Source organism: Callorhinus ursinus, unplaced genomic scaffold (genome assembly GCF_003265705.2).
Source record: "Callorhinus ursinus isolate GAN/ISIS: 27379988/994484 unplaced genomic scaffold, GSC_fseal_2.0 scaffold15, whole genome shotgun sequence".
NCBI classification, from domain to species: domain Eukaryota; kingdom Metazoa; phylum Chordata; class Mammalia; order Carnivora; family Otariidae; genus Callorhinus; species Callorhinus ursinus.
In genome coordinates, this window is record NW_027397077.1 from 12,593,006 (window position 1) to 12,608,915 (window position 15,910).

Here is a 15,910-nt window from a genome sequence, read left to right on the forward strand (position 1 = left end):
AATGCAGTACTAAAACAAAATATTTAACATTTAGGTTAAAATATAGAGCAGCATTTTCTCACTGATTTATTTCTCATTTCTTTCCTCCTTTTGCCACAATACCAATCTGGTAATGTCATTCTTTCAGGGATAAAAAATACCTGATGTTAGGTCTCTAGATAAATGCAAATCACTTATAAATGATGTCTTTCGAGGCACAGATACACATAACCAACCATTTTAACTGCCTCTTTGTCCCTCCTGGACCCTGATTTCTTTCCTAACAAATAGCTGTTCCTAATGCTTGGACATCAAGAGAAGGCAATCACTGGAAAGGCTGGAAGGAGGATAAATCCTGCTGAGATGATATAGTTATGCAAACAGCTCAAGTGAATAGCAGGAAACATCAGTGGGTGTAGGCTGGACCTCATAACACCAATGGTCACCGCATGTGTGAGTGCCTGCCCTGGAGCACAGTCCCATGAAGTGTCCAGTCATGTCTGGCCCAAGCATGCCTCACCATAGGATGTCAAGAGAAAGGGGTCCCATGCACCTGTTATCTGTGATTCCATCTTACAATGACTGGCTCTGTGAGTTCCAGATTGTACTAAGTAATGCCACCATCTTCCCGGGAACCTTTTGCCAGACAGATGATTCGACCCTGATAGATCCTTAAAGGCAATAACCATGGCTCATTCATCTTCGTATCCCAGTGCTATTACACTTGTAATTAAAGGCAGCTCAGTGCAGAGCAGTTAAAAGCATGGGCTTTGAATCAAGAGCTCAAGATTCAAATACTAGCTTCTCCACTTCCTTATATAACGACCTTATGAGCAGATGCTGTTAAGTGCTCTACTAATGTCCCTCTGACTTGAACATTTTCGAGTGCTCCAAAGGACTCCACACCGCCAATATCAGCCTCTTTACTGAGGACTTCTTTTGAACCTTGCAAAACTACTCTGCTCTTGCAGGGTTCAAGATAGAAGTGTGAGGGAATTAATCACCCTCACAAACAACTGGCAGAGATGCTTATACACCAATGTTCACAGAAGCATTATTCACAATAGCCAAAAGACAGAAACAAATCAAATCCCCACCAATAGATGAATGGGTAAGCAAAATGTGATATATAAATACAATGGAGTATTATTCATCCTTAAGAAGGAATGAAATTCTCATTCATGCTACATCAAGGATGAGCCTTGAAAATATTTTGCTAAGTGAATTAAGTCAGACACAAAGGGAAATATTGTATGATTCCACTTGCATGAGGTACCTAGAATAGTCAAATTCGTAGAGACAGAAAGTAGAATCATGGTTGCCAAGGAGCTGGGGGCAGGAAGGAATGGGGAGTCATCATTTAATGCATGTAGAGTTTCCACTTGGGATGATGCAAAAATTCTGGAGATGGGGGTACCTGAGTGGCTCAGTCGGTTAAGCATCCAACTCTTGATTTCCGTTCAGGTCACGATTTCAGGGTTGTGAGATCCAGCCCCACATCAGGCTCCATGCTGGGTGTGGAGCCTGCTTAAGATTCTCTCTCATTCTCAATCTCTCTTTCTCCCATCTTCCCTCCCTCTCTTAAAAAAAAAAAAAAATCTGGAGACAGATGGTCATAACGGTTTCACAACATTGTGAATGTACTTAATACCACAAAAGTGTACATTTAAAAGTGCTTAAAATGGTAAATGTCATGTTATATATATTTTGCCACAGTAAAAAATAAAGTTAATAAAAATAAATCTAAAGAAAGAAAAGAAAAAAAAAAACCAAATGACAGAAGCAGGTGGTTATACATCCCTGTTCCCTCAGCCCTCAAGTGAGATCCTCCTAAGGGAGGTGTTTTACACCATCTCCAGAGTTTCCTTGTGAGATTAAACTCCAGTCACCACTGCAGTAGCTTACTGAATAAGCTACTGCCTTGTTGCCTGCCTTCTCCTCTCTATCTCATACCCTTGTTCACATACTGGTGATGCCTGTTATGTCCCAAATAATTACGTTCACAAGAATACTTGTCTCAGGGTTTGCTACTGAAGGCAAGTTTCTTAACTTCTCTAAACATTAATTTCCTCATCATGAGAAATAATACTTGAATCACGGACTTATTGTAAAGATTAAATGAGATAATTCTTGAACATGCTTAGCAAAGTGCCTGACACGTAGTAGATACCTGTAAATTTCTTGAACTTCTAATCCAATAGTTACCTGCCTTTTTAATTGAAGATAAACTAAGTCTCTCAGTTTCAGAAAGAGACTAAAAATCCAACAGCTATTGTTTCCCATCTTCTACCTGATTAACATCTCCCATGATTTCTTATTCACCACAAGATGCATCAAAAGGAACTGGGATTTTGCATCCCATTCAATCCTTTGCTTAGAAGTGGGCTAGGCCCACAAAGGAAGTTAGATAAGCTCCCAGATATCAACCAGATTTTCCAAAACAGACAGATCACCACCATATCCTTCTGACCTGGAGAATTAGGGGGCTGTGAGGTTAACTATACACAAACCTTAATTCCTGCCCTTTCTCTTTGCCTCCAAATGTACCATCTTAGCATCATTAAGGTTTATGAGGAAGACTAAGATGCATTTTGTCTTTTTCTGTTCTACAGTATACCAACTGAAACCATAGAATCATGAAAATCCATTGAAGTGTATCCTTTGCTAAGTACCACTTTATTCGCTTTGGTTTCTCTTTACTTGCTTGCCAAAATACACAGAGAACTTTGTTAGCACAGTGATCACCTATGCCAATTAGCAAACCAGAGAAAGAGGTTACTGACTCTGGTGGACTCTCCTAAATAAGACTGATGAGAAATTCAATTTCTATCCCCTACTTTTATAGAAAATGGCTTTATGAATATGTTTTTTTAAAAGAAGCTGAACAAAAGTTCCTACACTTAAATGTTAAAAAGGAAAGCTCTGTTACCAAAACAAGTAAATAATAAAATCCCAAATTACATCTTGCCCTTTATCATAATCCTCAAAGCTTCATTCTAACATCTCATATGTTCATAGCCTTTAACTTTGTTCTTATCCCTCACAACTATATAGAGGTAGCCACCTTAAGTCCAAAGCATCTGACTGAAAGTAAACCATCCATACTTGGACATGTCTAATGGTTTCCACCTTGCCTCAATTACATTAAGTTTATGAGGCTCATACTTCTCCCTACATTACTGCCTATATTTTTCCATTTCACTTACTTCTTATAAAATAACGACAAGATTCAAGAAATATTCAAATGATCACGCAAACTCTGCTATACTCTGCCTTGATTACAATAGCTCAAAAATGCTGGTTCACAAGCTGAAGCATGGAAGTCAAGATTTATGTATAAAAGGCAGTTTAGCAATGTTACTATCTAATATACAAAAGTGGTGTAAGTCATACGCATCTGGTATGCACAGGACATTGAATGTGGCTGCAGCACACTCAATGTTGTACATTTCAGGGAGTAAACCCTTCCCATTCATGAACTTCCTCACACCACTTTCAGAAGCTGTAGACTATGAATTGCCTTCTATTAGTCTAACAAAGTCAGTTTAATGCCATCCACTAACTGCAAACATTTGCAAAGATTTTAAAACAAGAGCCATACTCTCTGGCTCTGCCTAAAACTCACTGAAAAGGGGGGTGCCTGGGTGGCTCAGTCGTTCAGCGTCTGCCTTCAGCTCAGGTCATGATCCCAGGGTCCTGGGACCGAGCCCACATTGGGCTCCCTGCTCGGCGGGAGGCCTGCTTCTCCCTCTCACACTACCCCCCTTCTTGTGTTCCCTCTCTTGCTATCTCTCTCTCTGTCAAATAAATAAATCAAATCTTAAAAAAAAAAAAAAAAAACACCTCACTGAAAAGAACTTGGTCCCTGATGACATTTGGAGAGATTCTCAAAACCAACAAGCAGTGTGGAGTCCCACTATAGATCAGGAGCATCTTCACTTAGAATGTGGTCTTTTGGGGCGCCTGGGTGGCTCAGTTGGTTCAACCGCTGCCTTCAGCTCAGGTCATGATCCCAGGGTCCTGGGATCGAGCCCCGCATCGGGCTCCCCGCTTGGCGGGAAGCCTGCTTCTCCCTCTCCCACTCCCCCTGCTTGCGTTCCCTCTCTCGCTGTGTTTCTCTCTGTCAAATAAATAAATAAAATTAAAAAAAAAAAAAAAAAGAAAGTGGTCTTTTAAAGGTATTAAGGCTGCATAAATTGTGTTTGGTCAATGGACTCAGAATGCGCATTGCTAGGATTCCCAAGGCCATATTCATAATCTCTCTATTGCTTTCCAGGTCATTCTACCACTCCCTCATCCCAGTTTCAAACCCCACATAATCCACAAACACCAAAACCAGGTAGTTACTGCCATGAAAGTGGAATGAAAGAATAAAGAGAATTCAGCATCTCTGCTTGTGTCAGCCCCCTACTGAAACTCCTTGGTGATTAAGTTCAAACCTCATCTCCTTAGTGGATCATAGGGTCTTCACACCTGCCACTCTGTTTGGCCCCTTTCAACATACCCCATCCAGTTCCACAGGTCTATTTTCACTCCCCCAAATCCCAAATCTCCCATTCTCTTGCTCTTCTTTGGACCTAGACCGTCCCCTCTGTTATTTGCACCATCAAAACCAAGGGCACCCAGCTAACACCACTTAGTGCTCTACCTCACCCCAGGTGTCACCTTCTTCAAGAAGCCCTCCTCATCCTTCATCCGTGAATCTCCTAAGTCCTCCATGACAGCCTGGGTGCTCCCCCATAATAGTTCCCATTACAGTAGCCTGCTTACTTATCTAGTGCCCCACTAAAGGCTACAACTCCTGAGCCCCTAAAAATCACTTGCTCTGATTACGGTTGCACCCCCCCTGTGCCCAGCAGAGGACTGGCATGAAGCACACACACATATGGTGACTATATAATACAAACACTTAACTCTTTGTTAATAAAGTCCATCATGAAAGCACACTGGCCATTCTTGTTTTCCAGAATAAAATAGCTAATAAAATGACAGTTATTCCATCAATTCTTTGCATGAAAAAACTGTCGTAAAAAAATATCATTTTAGATCTGGAAAAGGACCAGATGATTTTGACACATACCAAGAGATCTCCAAATAAGGAGAAAGCTAGTGGCAAAGCCAAAAATGGAACTTAGGTCTTTTGACTCGCAGGTCAGTGCTCACGTCTCTTTATCCAAAAGAATCTGCTCTGAAGTTATTCTAAGCAACTATTTGTGTTACTGAATTCAAGATGGGCTGTCAAAGTATTTGAAGCCCGTGTATGAAAAGATAGCTTTTTCTTGGACTTGACAAAAAAGGTAAAGAATTTCCCTTGTGTACCCCTGCTCACTGCTCTGTGCTTGTAAGCCTGATGAACAGCAGTCCCTGAAACTCAGTTGCCTTTGTATCCACCCAGGATCAAACAAGATCTATTTTCAAAGAGTTCCTAAGAATGCCAAGCTATCATCCCATTCACAACCAAGCCTCCTGCATCCCCCCCCAAGAAGAGGTTCCAGGAACAAGAGGGTTAAAGGGCCAAAATGCAAAACAAAGACGGGGTAGGAGGGAACTTTACCTAGAAGGAAAAAGTCACCCACATCTTGGGAAAGAAAGAAAATACATCAAAAGCCCTCTCCTGAGAGCCAAATGTGAAAGAGTCAACAACATTGCTCCCAGGATCCTGCCCTTTTGAGCCATTGTCTTGCTCCTCCAGGTGATAATAGTTAATGTTGAGCTGGCTGGCAGGAAAGCAGCATGGCTAATCTGCCTGAAACCAGGCACAAGAAAGCCATCTTGGTAGAAGTTTGCTGGCTACTAGTATCACCAAGAAAATAACAAGGGATCATGGTACCAATCCAACCACGTATCTTGCAGAACAGCTCAAACCTCCACCTTCAGAGCAGAATTCACCCCTAGAGCAACTCCCAGACCCCACCTTCAGTCACCTTGAACCCACAGAGGATGACCTTCCCACCCTGACCACACCCACCTTGTTTTAGAGAAACTTGCTACACAGGAGCTAGTAACTACAATGCACAACTAGGTTTAGTCTCTTATCTAAAACCCTGCCCTCTTATTATAATTAGCCACACTGCTTTAGTGGAAAGTCTCTTACAGTCTGTGTAAGGATCTGAGAGTATTCCTACAGAACAGTCACACTGCTCAATTCCCATTCAAGTTCTTGTCTTCTGAGCCACTAAGGAGTTGCCTTGAATTAATAGTTTGCTCTTAATACACTAACGGGGAATGCACTTTGCTGCCTGCAATTCATTCATACTCTGAAATCATGTAATGACAACTACCTTTAGGGGTAGAAAGCTGTAAGGAAAGGGGAGAAAAAAAAAGAAAGAAACACTATCAGACCCCCCCCCTACACACACACACACACACACGAGCGAACGCACTGCACACGTACAAGAGAATCAAGTGAGCAAAATGTAGAATCTAAAGAATAAACCACAGCAAAGTAAAACTGCTTCTATAAGGCACCTATGACTATTGTCACTGGCCTCCCAACTATAGGTGTATCCCAGGGATGCCCTCCCACCCAACCCATACTTTTCTTCTGCTGGGGCCACAATCTCACTATTGACTTCCAGGAAAAAGTCATCACTTAGTTCTTTCCTGAAAGTACTGGCAGCCTTTCTTCCCTTTCTCTTTTCTCTTTAATTTTGTTGAGTGCCCGCTAGGTGCCAGCAACTAGAGATTTCCTGGACCTTCAAAGCAATAAATCTAAAAGATGGAAGTGGAAAAAGAATGCCCAAAGAGTTAAATGCAGAACTTGAGGCACAACACTGGGAAACAGAGCTAGCCAATGGCTAAGAAAATCTGACTACGGCAGAAGGTGAAGTGGCCCAAGAGAGGGGTGACGAATTATATCAACAATTAAGTCAGCGAGGTTGTGGCCTTGAGCTTCCACAGCCGAGGCAGAGTGAGAAGCAAATCACACAGAGGACTCAGCCCCAGCTGTGGAAGAAAAACAGCCTGGCTCTTCCTGGTGCCTTCGCATCAACAACAGGACTCAGTTGTTGCTTCTGTTGTCATTGTGGGGCCACACACTGCTCCTACTATGGCAAGCAATAATTTAGCAACCTTGAGAGTCAGGCAGACGTGGGTTCAAATTCTAGATCTGCCACCCATTAACTTGGAGCAAATTCTTCTGTTCATTCATTCAATCAATAGATATTTATTTGAACATCTACTATGTGTTAAAAACTCTTCTGGGGGGTAGGGTGCCTGGGTGTCTCCGTCAGCTAAGTGTCTGACTCTTGATCTCAGCTCAGGTCTTGATATCAGAGTCTTGATCTCAGGGACGTGAGTTTAAGCCCCACATTGGGCTCCATGCTGGACATGGAGCCCACTTAAAAAAAAAAAAAAAAAAAAAAGACTCCTCTAGGCACTGGGGATACAACAAAAAGCAAAATTTCTTGCCTTCATAGAGCTTAGCAAATTCTTTAAGCCTCAGTTTCCTCATCTATAAAATAGGAGTAATATACCTACCAGTATAGGTAGTTTGAAATGAGGAATATAAAGCACCTAGCACATAGTAGATGCTCAGTAAATGGTATCCTTCACAGAACAGAGCTAACTTATCTACAATTCCCAATGAGAGTGTAAGCTCCAAGTGAAGAACTATCTATAGCTCACCTCTATACCCCCCAGTACCTATCACACAGTAGATGCTCAACAAATATTTCACAAATCAATGAATAAGTAATCAATAGTAGCCATTATTATGGTAACTGATAATTAATATTCTTCCCCAAGACCCTGAGTTCTATTACCTAGAAAAGCAACAGGTCATTAAATTAAAGCCTTTTTTTTTTTCGGAAAGTAAGTTGCACTATACAATATGTCTTCAGACTTTTTTTTACATGTAAGCAAATGTTACTAAGCGTAAGTATTCCAATCCAAGGAATCTATTAGTACAGAGACCTGCATGGACAGCTGATATTGATGCCTACCCACTGCTTCCCTAACCACAAAGTAAGAACAAGTTGGACAGACTTCAGGTTCATCCAGAAGACACGTAAAAAGTCAGTTAAATGATGGGGTGCCTGGCTGACTCAGTTGCTGGAGAGTGTAACTCTTGATCTCAGGTAGTGAGTTCGAGCCCCACATTGTGTATAGAGATTACCTAAAAATAAAATCTTTAGGGGCGCCTGGGTGGTTCAGTAGGTTAAGCATCTGACTCTTGATTTCGGTTCAGGTCATGATCTCAGGGTTGTGAGTTCAAGCCCCACATCAGGCTCTGCTCTGGGCATGGAACCTGCTTAAGATTCCCTCTCTCCCTTTCCCTTTGCCCCTAACTCCCTCTCTAAAAAACTAAAAAACTAAAAATAATAATAATAGTAAAATCTTTTTTAAAAAAAGGAAGATATATGAAGTTTGGCCCATGTACTAAAAGATGATCAGATAGGCTAAGCTTTTAAAAAAGTGTCACATCAACAAACAATCACAAAATCTCAATGGCTTAAAACAACAAAGGTTTATTTCCTGCTCACATTATATGTCCAATGCCAGTTGCTCATTCAGTGTCTCAGGGACCCAGGCAGATGGAGGCTCCATCTCAACACATGCTTCCATGACCATCACAGCAGAAGCGAGCACTGGATGGTCTCACACTGGAAATTAAATATTCTAGCATAGAAGTGACACAAGTCACTTCCAACATAAACCCGGAAGGAGAAAAGTAGCTAGGGAGAACATGAACAATCTCTACCCCTGGTGATACGAAGACCAACAAGCTGTGGAATAACAAAGGGATTTGTTAAAGAGGGTGCTCCAATAAAACAACTCCATAACTCTAAGGTTCTCAAATCCTAGACCTGGGAGGGTGTATAGGGGTCATTTTAGAGTAGTGGCCTCAACATGAAGGCACCTCAAACAACACAAACCCGGACTCTGAATTTTTCAGGGCAACTCTGCTTTTTTCTCTAACTGTACTGAAGGTCCAGATAAGTTTTTATTTAGGAAACACAAAAAAAGTTTCTACAGCTGAAAAACATTTGAAAACCACTAATGTAAACCAAATCCTTTGTTTTACAGATTAAAAAAAGTAGACAGGGGAAAAAAGGGAGGCCCAGGAAGTTAAAGTGACCCCACCCCACCCCCAGGAAAGCTCCGGAATGTTTAGCAGATGTCCTCTGACAGATTTGCTGTACCGCTGCACCACCCTCTGGTCTTACCCTTCATCTCTGCTCCCTTTAACTGGCACAAGAGAGACAGACCCAGACCAAGACCATGTCACACAACAAATGGTATGGACCATAAGTTGTCCCCACCCTACTGCACTAAATAATGATTCACATCCCGTTAGCAATTCTCTACATTATTCATTCCCTACTTCCTGGCAAATGTGAAGCCATTAGTAGAAGTTAATACTAACCTTCAGGAGACTTTCGTTTTGTTCTCAGAAGAACAGGTTAACAGCCAGCTATGATTTGTATTCGCTCAATTCCATTCTCTTCTCATGTTCCCAAGCTCTGCTTTGTGCCCAGCTTTTCCTCCACCTTCACTCACAGTAAAGCACTGGGTGTCACATACTTAAGCCTCAGTGGTCTTCTCACCTCCAGTTTCTGTCTTTTTCAAATCATCTTATACTTGCTAGCCCATGAAATAAAACTCAAAACTTTTCAACCTGGAATCGTTACCTCCTCAATTTTACCCCAGCCTACTTTTCCAACATTCTCTCTGCTGTAGTACTTATCTTGCCCAGCCAAAGCAAGATGAAGGGCCTGGAAGTCAAAATGACATAGTAATGAATCCTAGATCTCGTGCAAGTTCCTTAATCTGAGTTTCAATGTTCTCTCCTATAAAATTGATATGATGGTGTCAACTTTGAGAAGCTTTTGAGAGAATATAACAGTGAGGATTCTGTTTGACTACAAGCAACAAATAGTGGCTTGCAAGTAAGAAGGTTATTTGTTTTGGGCAATAAGAAGTATGGGAAAGGGACACCCGGGTGGCTCAGATGGTTAAGCGTCTGACTCTTGATTTCAGCTCAGGTCATGATCTCAGAGTTCTGGGATACAGCCCTGCATTGGGCTCCGTGCTGGGCATGGAGTCTGCTTAAGAGTCTCTGTCCCTCTGCCCCTCCCCCTCCAAAAAAAAAAAAAAGAAGTTTGGGAGAAGTCAGTTTAGGCTGGTACTATGGCTCAACAATGTCATCAAGATCAAGACCCACCCTTCCAAGTTCCAGCTTTGCCATTTTTAATACCTGGTCCTGTCTTTGTTGTTGTAGCTGGCTGCTTCCCTTTCAGGCACTGCACCTAAGTTCCCAGCAGGAAGAAGCAGAAAGGGGCCAAAGTTGTTGGGGTATACTAGCCAAGTGTGTCCTCACTAAGCTTTCAGGAAAGCCCCCATCCAACAACATCCACTTATATCATTATAAGACCTGAGTCCCATGGCCACTCTAGGCTGTTAAGGGAGTCTTAGAAAGTGAGACGTCCATATTCCCATCTCAAACAAAATTGGGGTTCTTTTAGTTAGAAAGGAGACAATGAATATTGGATAGGCAATCAGTAATGTCTATTCCAATATTAAATTATATATTTTATGTAAAGTGCTAAGCACAGCAGTTAACAGCTCAATAAAAGTTGAGCTGTAATTACTGCTATTATGATGATTACAGTTGTTATTATTATTATTAACCTCTCTTACCCTCTGGCCAAATGGAGTAACTCCTATCTAGATATTCCTCTTACATTTCTACTATATATGTATCTATTTGCTCTATATGTATCTCCAACATTATCTCTGCTTCAAGGTCCAGGAAAATGCCATTTCATCCAAGAAGTCTTTCCTGACATCTACTCCTAATAATAAGTTCTATGGTGGCAGAACCCACATCAGACAAAAATTCCTGTGTTCATTATTCCATTGAGCATAGTCTCTTAGAACACAGTAGGTTCTAATAAACAGTGCCTTGATAATTTAAGTAATTCATGTACATATTCATATCCACATTTACAGTCAGTCTTCTAGAATCAAACATGGCATATTCCTGAAATGTAAAAGTTAAACACTAACTTTATATGTCATAAAGCTAGTTGTGGGAATGAGGCAATGAAGACTGTATTCCCCAAGAATAAGACGAAAAAACTATAAAATTCTCTAAGACACCATACTTTTAACATGTTGTAGGAGTTTAGATTATAGTTCATCAAATATTCCCTCCTCTATTATGGGCAGAGTCTACTTTTACCCATGGATTTGATCTTCACCATGTGACGTGCTACGTCCAAAAAGGTTGTTTGTGAAAATGACATTGCTTGTGCCGTTTGACTCAGCTATCAAATCCAGTTATCTGCCACAAGAGGGGTATGCCTCGAGTAGCTGCTATCCCTTCTGCCTGGGCCCCAGAACACATGCAGAGCAGACCAAAACCAAGTGCAGCCGACAGCAGAACTACCCCAGGAGCGCAGCCTAGATCAGTCAAATCACAGTCAACCTAAAAACTCAGGACTGTGAGAATTAATACCTGTTGCTGTAGTCAAGAAGTTTTAATACACAGCAAAAGTTGACTAATGTAACTTTTATCAATTGATGTATTTTAGCATTTCTTACATATTAATTCACTTTGTTCCTTTTCTTCACACAAGAAAGAAGAGACTGAAGGATCTCTGCCTTTGGTACACCCAGTGATGTCTACCTTTGGATCAACTGTTTTAGATATAAGACCTACAATTATCATTAATACCAGTGCTTTTCTATTTTCCATTTGTTCTGTTTTTCTAAAATAAGGAAAGTCACAATAAAGTATCAAGGAATAATTGCTGAAACTAAACCACTGGCTGGCAAATAGGTCTCCAATATAACAGCCAAAATGTTAACTTCTTTTTTTAAAAAGATTTTATTTATTTATTAGAGAGAGAGCACGCACAAGCAGGAGGAATGGCAGGCAGAGGGAGAAGCAGGCTCCCCGCAGAGCAAGGAGCCAATGCGGGACTCAATCCCAGGACCCCAGGACCATGACCTGAGCTGAAGACAGACGCTTAACTGACTGAGCCACCCAGGCGTCCCCAAAATGTTAACTTCTTAGAGGATAAAAGGGTTTATAAAGGGTGTCCCTAGTAAAACAAACAAAAATGTAGATTATACAAAGTTAACCTCACCAAAGTCAAAGACTATCTGTTGAGGTGGATTTATGGATTCCAACACCATTCATTTAAACTAATATTTGAGGGTATCTATGTGGGCAAACCATGACCATTGAGTTTCACCAAAGGGAAGACACTGATAAGGCTGAAGTCTTGTACCCTTTCCAACATAATAAAACAAGAGGGCCATACTATTTCAAGAGAATGATTTTAAATGCAATTATATTTAATTGCTAAGAGAAAAAAGAGTCTCTTTGTAAGTGAAAGAGAAAATAAAATTCTAATCCCTTAGCAAAAGAAAAAAAAAGCCAACTGAATGATAAGAGCATGTATTCAACCAATACCTATTCAGAACTCCAACTGGAAATTTAAGGTATCAGTAAAAATAGAAGAGTGTGGATTTTGTTTTGTTTTACCTTCTTTTAAATAATCATCATTATATTTGGAACCAAATTTCCACTGGGCCAAAGCTGACTCACTAGAAATATATAATACACAAAGTTACTAAATTTGTCTCTTGGTGAAGTGATGGCCTTCAGAGAGACAAAGCACACAGTACAAAGGCCATTAACATCCCAGTGGATTCTAAACAGAATAGAACCTATCTATGCTGGGAGAGTCCATACTTCAGAACGGACACATATAGACGGCACAACCAAAATTTGAATTCAAGGTCACAGGCTCTGGGTCAGAGAAACCTGGACTCAAGTGCTCACTCTTACCCTAAACTGAAGCAAGATACATAATCCCGTTTAGCTTCCTTATCTATAATTTGGGGGTAATAATAACCCCTACCTCATAGGAGCTCTGAAAGTTTTTAAAAAGATAATGTATGTAAAATATCCACAAAGGGCTAGCATTTACAACAGCAATAATAATAGTAATAATACTACCTTGACAAACCTGGCTCGCACAGAAAAAACCCTAATCAGTGTACTCTGGCTCATAATCTGTTCATGAAACACTGAATGCACAGCTTTATACTCACATCCAGATACAGCTTCTATAAGGTAACAAGATCAACCAGTAATTTTTCTGCCGAATTCAGGGAGAAGGGCACTGGGAAAAAAATAAGCTTTTCATTTATAGAGAACTGAGGAGGAGCTGGTCCTGCTGCCCACACTCCATCCACCCATGAAAGTCTTGCTGATGAAACCATGCTTCCATCACCATCCACACACCGCCCTCCCAAACCGTGCAGGGCTTTTATTAAAGCACAGAGGCAGACAGACAAGATGGCTCACCTTAGAAGCAAACTCACCTTAAAGGCAAACTCTTCTACCCTCCGGAAAGGATCTGGCTCGACCCCACTGCCACATCCAAACTGACAGCCAAACTGTAAGTGAAGAAGGCAAGCCCTCACTTCCAGAAGTTGAGTTACACTGTCAAAAACTAAAGGAACCTCTTCTATTCGTGGTAATCCTAATAAAGCATGCTAGTCTGCTTCAAAAATATCTTATAAACCCATTAACAGAGCCAATTGCAACTGCATACTGAGAAAACAATGTGACTTTACAAGGACAAGAGTGACCACAGGAGACAAAGCGCCACACCCTTTTTCCAGATAGCTCAACGGAAACGGTGTCTCTTATAAAGGAGCCTGCAATTCTAGAGAAATAGGTGGACAATTCTAACCTCCAACACACCCCCCATCATTGCATTTTTCACACAGATCCATTTCCTTTTCATTTTAAGCCAATGGCCTGAGCATCCCCAACTACTACAACTACTGAGAGGAGAAGGAGGAGAGAAGAAACAAACACAAGTCAACCATACTTGCTTCTAAGCGCATTTACGAAGAGTTTTCTTCCCGCTTGTCTCCCTCTCACAGCTGGACCCTCATACCTGGTGGAAACCAATGGTTAAGTAAAACCACTGATTTAAAAAGCCAACCAGGAAACTAACCATGACAAGTGGGAGCTGCCCTCCTCTCCCGAGCGTTGATTGGCTCTTGAGGTTTTACCGGTCCCCGTTCTGCCTACATAAGTGGCAGGTGTGACTGTCAATCACAGAGGGACCTGACAATTCACCGCTCCGGGAGTAAATTGCCTTTCATCCAGCAAAGGCAGGTAGCCGCCTAAAATCGATCCGCTCCTAACAGAGCAGACCCTCCCTCTCTGGCAAGGAGAGCAGAGACCCTTAAGTACAAAATAAATAAGGCCGGGCCGATCCGAGAGTTTATGAGCGCTGTTTTATTATCCCGCACCAAAGCAGCCCTTAATCTTCACTGTCCTAAGATGATCTTTCAAAGCCTCGGACGAAAATTTTTATAAAAAATGAAAATAAAAAATTAGGTACAACCTTCTAAGTATCCTTTTTATTGTAAAATTCGGAGACGGGGAGGGGGAGAAAAGGAATGTCGTTCAGTTTAATCTCACATCGTATTCATTTTCATACACCACCACCCTCTACCCCTCCCCAATAAAACCGGCTTCATTTTCCCTGACACGATTTTTTTTTCTTAATACCCTCCCCTCGGAGCCCACCGAGGCAGCCAGGCACCCCACCCCCCTGGACTGGGGCTCCACCTTTCAACACTTTGTTCTGCTTGGGGTTCGCCGAGACCCTTGCCCCTGAGAACACCCCACCCCTCGAGGCAAGAGGGGAAAAGCCAGGAGAAAGAGGGGGGGAGCTGGAGAGAAGAAAGGCGATGGCAGTGAGGGTGGCTGCCGGAGAGGGACTGCGGGAGGTGGCCCGGGCCGCCGGGGCGAGCGAGCGGCGCCCGCGCGCCAGAGCAAGCCGTGCACTTGTTCCAATCCGGGGGTTTCTACATCAAGGCAAATCCGCCCTTAGGCCGCCCCATCCTTTCCCCCGCCCCAGAAAGCCCCGGTGGAGGCGGATGGTTCACCCCTCGGCTCCCCGCGATAACGCATTGCAGCTCCCCACGAGTGAGGGGGACCCGGCACGAGGGATGCCCGGCACCGGCGCCCCGAGGGAGCCGGGCGCCCAGCGGCCCCGGCCCCGGCGTCGACGTCTCACCTTTCCGATGCTCGCCCCGGGGCCGTCCCACATGGATTTTTACAACCTCACGTCGCCCTGGCCCCGGGCGGCCGGGAGGAGCCGGAGCCGGCGCCGGAGCCCGAGCGAGCAGGAGCGGGAGGAGGAGGAGGTGGAGCGGGGCTAGGAGTGCACGGCTCGGAGGGCCGGGGCCGGGCGCGGGGCCGGGCGGGGCTGACGGCCGAGGGGGCGGCACCCGCCGCAGTCCCGAGACGCGCGCTCGCGCGGCGCTGCCAGGGCTGCGCTCCGCCGGGCCCCCCGCCCGGCCGCTCCGCGCGCTCGCCTGCTCGCCGCGGCCCTGACTCACATTCCCAGCATTCCCGAGGAGCCGCTGGGGGGGCCGGGGCTGGGACGCGGGCGCCTCCGCGGGGGGCAGCAGAGAGCGCCTGGCCTCGGGCAACGGGGGGTCTTCGAAGCGCCACCTCCCAGTCAGCCGCCTTCTCGAAGCACCTGGCCCTCATCTCCTCTCCCCGACGCCCCTTCCCGGCTACCCCCCTCCAAAGGCTGCCAGGCACTCCTAGGACTGGTCAGGTGGCTTCGGTGACAGGGACAGGGATGGTACTTGGTAGAGGGGATGCAACTGTCAAAGTTAAGCTTTGCCGCGGGGGGGGGGGGGGGGCCAAGGTTCTCATACCCTGGCACCCTCCTATTAGCTTAATCTTCTTTAGGAGAGTGAAGGGATTTCGTAAGGTTTTCACTTTCTTGTTCCCCTAAGGAAAAGAGAGAATGGAAGATGAAAAAGGGAGCAAGGAAAAAGAAATCAACATCATAGTTATGCCATTCATTGAATGCCTTCTCTGTGCCCTGCAATGTGCGTGCATCGTCCCATTTAAGGTAGAAAGATGGCGTCTGAT

At 43.5% G+C, this 15,910-nt stretch overlaps 1 protein-coding gene across 7 annotated transcripts in view; it reads right to left on the reverse strand.

Annotated features, from left to right (window-relative positions):
• ERC2 (ELKS/RAB6-interacting/CAST family member 2) overlaps positions 1–15,199 on the reverse strand; it is a 985,383-nt gene extending 970,184 nt beyond the window's left edge. For 6 of the 7 annotated variants that reach the window (XR_012380904.1, XR_012380905.1, XM_073901386.1 and 3 more), the window contains exons 1-2: positions 15,039–15,199; positions 13,321–13,395 (exon numbers count right to left, since the gene is read on the reverse strand). The gene's annotated coding sequence lies outside the window, so the exon portion shown is untranslated. The remainder of the gene's footprint in view (positions 1–13,320; positions 13,396–15,038) is intronic. The other variant, XM_073901383.1, reaches the window with a different exon arrangement.
• Between the last annotated feature and the right edge of the window lie 711 nt (positions 15,200–15,910).